This window comes from Antrostomus carolinensis, unplaced genomic scaffold (assembly GCF_000700745.2).
Source record: "Antrostomus carolinensis isolate BGI_N321 unplaced genomic scaffold, ASM70074v2 scaffold12820, whole genome shotgun sequence".
NCBI classification, from domain to species: Eukaryota; Metazoa; Chordata; class Aves; order Caprimulgiformes; family Caprimulgidae; genus Antrostomus; species Antrostomus carolinensis.
Window position 1 is genome coordinate 92,558 of NW_010286539.1, and position 5,729 is coordinate 98,286.

Sequence of the window (5,729 nt, forward strand, 5' to 3'; positions counted from 1 at the left end):
ATACTTCACTGAATACAATTTTACATATGTGTATGCAGTTTAAGTAACATTTAGTATAAATTTAATCTTCCAGGTTTTCATTAGTAGTCTGTAAGTGTGCATAACTACATAGTATTTATAAGACTGAAATTCTGTCTGGAGAACTCAAATGCAGAATCTTGCTGGTTGTGTAAGTGGGTGGTCAGAATTAATGGGAGTTTTACACACGGCAGGCTTGTATGAGTGTGCTTCCTTTCATTGCCTTGTGCAGCAGAGACTGGGTACACCAGCTACACACTGGCCAAATTATTACTTGTATTGATGTCAGCAAAGTTGCTCCAAGAGCCTTTGGCCTATTGACATTTGTTTTAATTACAATTATTTTAAACTACATATTTGCTGAGAAATTATTTCCTCACTTCAATTTGTATACCTGTTGTCACTTACTAACTAGGAAATGAACACAAAATGGAACTATCTTTGCCTGTTCATTTAAAGTCCCATTACTGAAACAGACAAATAGCACAAAGGCTATGTAATAGCCAGTACTAGATGTTAACCAGGTTATGGTTTTCAGTTCTAGAATGGCCTGCTGTTACTGGTTTATATTGCTGCTCTGAATCTCAATTGTTCATACCCTTTGTTAACAATGTTAATTTTATGTTATATGGACATTACTGCTATTGAGGTAAATAGTTTGTATTGGTTTGAATCCTTCTATATTGGATGCTGAAGTCTACATGCTATGAGTTCCCTAACTATCCTGGAAGGCTGGTAGTGGACAGAAGACACAGCATGGGAAAGCAAACTGCGGCTCATTTCAATTTCATGCCATTGCTGCCCAAGACTTGTCCTTTCACACAGATATAAGGAAAAGGGGATCTTTTCCTGTTGGCAGGGCCCAAAATGACACAGAGGTCCAGAGCTAGACTGGACTCTGCTTAAACTGAGGCTTGCAGGGCAGCACAATTTAACTAAAGGTCTGTGGTCCTAACCAGATGTACCAATTCTTGCTGTTCTGCTGCTTCTCTGCTGGCCATGCTCCAGGAAGGCACTGTTGACCACTGGATGACAAAAAGCAGCTGTGAGTATTCAAACTACTTCTCCTCTTTGGGCACCATGGGCCACATGGCAACGAAGGCTGACCTATATTCACAGGACCCCCATCTACCCTGTACAGCAAGCTCTCAGACCCCATGGAGTTGGAGAGGGAGGATGCAATACAAGCAATAAATACTGGCACTACATGGATTGACAGAAGATTTGGATATCGCTTTTGGTCCCAAAGTCCCTGCTCATCTCTAGACTGGCAATATGCCTTTTGAAAGTTTTAGTGGGAGGTTTACCTAAGCCAGACAGGAGCATCATGTCCAGTGGGACTAACAATCTATAAATACCTGTCCATTATAAGACTATCATTGCCAATTCTGTTTGGCTGCTTCATCTCATAATATTCTCTTTGACTTTCTTAATACTAACCAGCCTAAATATTTTATGCTTGTCTTCGAGCAATATACTAAGCCCCTTGCTGCTACTCGGTGAAGACAGGTATCATTTTTCTGTTTATTCTGAAAGACTGTAGTTCTCTGAACTACAGTGGGAAGGTTTGAACTAGTATTTATGTTTGATAAGATAGCATCCACTTAAACATGTGACAGCTAAAGAAGAAAATAAACAAGTGGTCAGAAGCAAGACATTTCCTTATCAAGCCACTATGTTCTAATTAAATAGTAATGTTGTCACTTTTCTAGAAATACAGACATTTCTTGGCTTATAGTAATTTCTCTGCAAATCTGTTAGGATGTGTATTTTTTGGTAATATTTCTATTGTCTTTGTATCTTAGTACATTTTAGCAACTCAAGTTTCTCAGTGATGTGAATTAGGAGCAACTTCACTGTATCCAGAGTAGATAAAGTGGCATAAACAGTAGCAGAAACAAGACCCTTTGACTTCTAAGAGACCTAGTGCATATTGGCTGTTTGCTAGCAAGTGCAGTAGCCCTGATTTATTATTATTCTATTTATTATTTATGAACCTATAACTTTCCAAACTCAGAAGAAGAAAATCATGCCTTCTTTGAAGAGGGCAGCATTGAGGAAAACAAAGTCAGACTATGGGGAAAGGGATACATTATACAACAAAGGGATCGCTGAAATGCCAGGCAAGGCAACGTTAATTACAAGTTATAATCTTAATTGTTATTAAGCATGCTAACTTCTTTTCCTCCTCCACATCCTACTCGTGACCTTTTCTTCTAATCCTATATACCACTGTAATTCCAGGCTCTTTACATTCCTATGCTAACCCTCGCTCATTAGAGACATGGTAGACCTAATCAGCTGTCCTGGGTGTCTGGGAGGGATGCAGTTTTGGGGAAGGAATTCAAAAGAAAGGAGGCTGTGTTTCTCGAGAAGCAGGATGTGAAAGACATGTCACGAGCAGGGAGTATAGGCTGGAGATCTTTGAGAGACAAATAGGTGAGCAGGATATTAGGTTTGGCATGGTTAATGGGGAAACAATCGACATGTGGCTGCCACATGACAAGATGTAAGTAGGAAGGGGCAGTCTTGCAGACCATCACAAGAAACATGATCTGGAGGTAGTGGGTATGTGGAATGTGTGAAGAAATGTGCTTTTAAGAAGTTCTCACGGGAGCCAGCTGGAACCAGTTCTTGTGTTCTGCAGGGTGGTGTGCTGATCTTTCAGAATACACCAGAAGGCTTACGTGATAGCATTTCAGACCAAGGGTGGTGGTGGTGGATTTGGCAGCTTCGGTCCCGCCCTTGCAGCTTCACTTCACTCCCTGGAGAGGAAAATAGCAGCTGCCCAGGGAGCTGAGTCCTTCTTTGCTAGGAATGAGGGAGGGAGATAAATAACTTCTCACATTTTCTGCCTGACCAGTGATAACTTACTTCCCCTGCAACCGATCCGGCGCAGTGTCATCCATATCCATTTACCACAGCCCTTCCTCATGCCCATTTTCATCCTGGCAACTGTCATGGTCATCACCCGCAGCATCACCATGGCCACACAGCCTGAAGACTCTCCTCAATGCCCTCAACCCCAGTAATATCTCAGTCCTTACCCCCAAGTCCCTTTGAGCATCCAGGAGTCAGGTGGTTGAGGCAACAGGTCTGGGCAGGATGAGAGTGGGAAGGTGAGAAAAGATGTACTGCTTTTGGCTGGGATAAAGTTAATTTTCTTCACAGTAGCTCATATGGTGCTATGTTTGGGATTTTTGACCAAAACAGTGTTGATAACACAGGGATGTTTTTGTTATTGCTGAATAGTGCTTATGCAGCATCAAGATCTTTTCTGGTTCTCACACTTGCCCTGCCAGTGAGGAGGCTGGGGGTACACAAGAAGCTGGGAGGGGACACAGCTGGGGCAGTTGACTGGAAGCTGGTAGAAGAAAGGGGAAGTAGGGACATTTGGAGTTAATGCATTTGTTTTCCCAAGTAACAATTACAGTGATGAAGGCCTGCTTTCCTGGAGATGGTTAAACATCTGCCTGCCGCTGATGCGAGGCAGTGAATGAGTTCCTTATTTTCCTTTGCTTGTACATGCAGCTTTTGCCTTCCCCATTAAACTGTCATTATCTCAAGTTTTCACTTTTGCCCTTATGATTCTCTTCCCCATCCTACTGCGGGAGGGAGTGAGCAAGTGGCTGTGTAGGACTTAGCTGCGTACTGGGGTTAACCCACAGCAAAGAAGCAGCAGGATGCTCAGTCCAGTGAAGCCAATGTGTAGAACACAGCTATGGCAGGAAGATGACATTTCCAAGTGACTCCATAGTAAAGCAAAGTGATTATAAAGAATTGCCATATGCTCAAAGGCACTGCGTGACATGGACTGGAGAAAGAGGGTATGTGGAAGGGAGAGGGCAAGAAAGAATGTGTAGTGGTGGCATCTGGAGAAAAGTGCCTTCATGGAGAAGAAAAATGCCCATGGAAGAAGAAATATAGTAAGATTTGGATGTGGCCTAGGTAACAGAGGTGGAGGGAGATAAGACCCATTTTATAGATTTGAGTCACTAGAAGCTGGTGATGCTGACCATGGGAACAGAGGAGGATGATCTGAAGAAAGCTTGACAGGTGACATCATGGGAAAAATGCTGAGAGTTTTTCTACCGATTTCAACAGAGTTGGGATGACATTCCAGTCATTCAGTTTGGATTCTGTTAAGTTATTGTTGATGCTAAGCTATCCAGGAAGAAACTCCTGACTGAATTATTAATTAATTCCTTGTTTTTCCTGTGATAACACCTATGCATCACATTGCATTACAACAGATGAGATTCAGAGCCTGAGTTCTGGAGCTGTGAGTTCTAGACTAATAGGTACATCCCAACAATGAATTGCTGCCCCTGAGAAGAGTTTCATGGTTCAAAACAGTCACAATCTCAAGAGGTTGCATGCTAGCTCCATTATTTCTTTCTGTTCCCTGGCTTCTGGCACTGTCATTCAGTGACACAAAAGTGAAGTTACAAAGCTCCTTAAATAAATATGTTCTGTTGTCCATGTCGGGATGTAATTATTCATTAAGTCACATTCCAAAAGGCACTTTGATGAATGTACCAGAGGGCATATGAGAGAAAGCTTTTTCTCCAGTATTTATGAGGGGAAACTACGATGGGGTAAGTGTCATGAATCTGGCACTAAATTTATTGTTCCTGTCAACTCTCAAGATATTTCTCACCCAATAAATTTCTGAGGCTTCAGATGTCACATTTAAAATATTTCTCTAGAGGAGGAATGTCCGTTGCAGGTTTTCTTTCCTAGGTATTATGGCTTTATAGCTTTAGAGATGGAGTTTCTCACCTGGCCATTTGAAGAGGCATTTTATCGATTAGTAAGTATATCAAATGCAGATGAGGAGTTGTTGGTTTCATTGTAATGAATGATGTCTCTACCAAATACTTAAAATTATGGGAACAGCAAAGTAGACTGTGCACCTTCTGTCTGACGAGATAAACTTCGTATCATGGATAATGTTTACTGCATATTAGTGGAAATACTAGATTTTGATGAGTGTTTCTCAACAAATGGCTGCTAAAGCATCTCACATGCCACAGGAGAAAATTCAAAGGACAGTGAAGTTGCAAAGTCAGGTAGTCAAATGTTGGGTAATACTTGGGCTGAGGTTGCTGGTACAACTTTAATTCTCTTGTCTTCTTGAGAGGTTTATGATACAATCTTTAATAATGTCTTTCTGGGTTGGTTTGTTTGGGTTTTTTCCCCTGTAGAAATTCTCAGGCTGGTTACCACTTAGAGACTCTAGTAGGTCATAGAGTCCAATATCTTTGAATGCAGTGTCAAGATTTCCACATAAGCTGATGAGTTAACTGCCGGCATAGTAACAGATCATTAGGCTTCGCATGGAGGAGTTACCAGCAGAGAGAGATGTACTGGGCCACAGAATTTTGTTAGATAATATGTGGGTTTTCTTGATGTATTCTAAGATATTCCAAAATCTTTGTGTTCTTACACTTCTGGCTGCTTTCACCTCTGTATCCTAATCCCTTTCTGCTTTTCTCATCTTTCCCAGGCTTTAGCTTCCTCTCCCCTTCCAGATTTTCCCAGTTCTCTCTGCATACAGGTCTGGTCACTGCATTCTGGTGTACCACCTAGGTACTCATAGGGAGACAGCCATGTTTTCCTTTCATGAGCTTTGCTCCCACAGTCATCTCCAGTCATGAACTGAATCACATTCACTTTAGCCTAGAGCATGTTTAGTCCAGACAGAACAT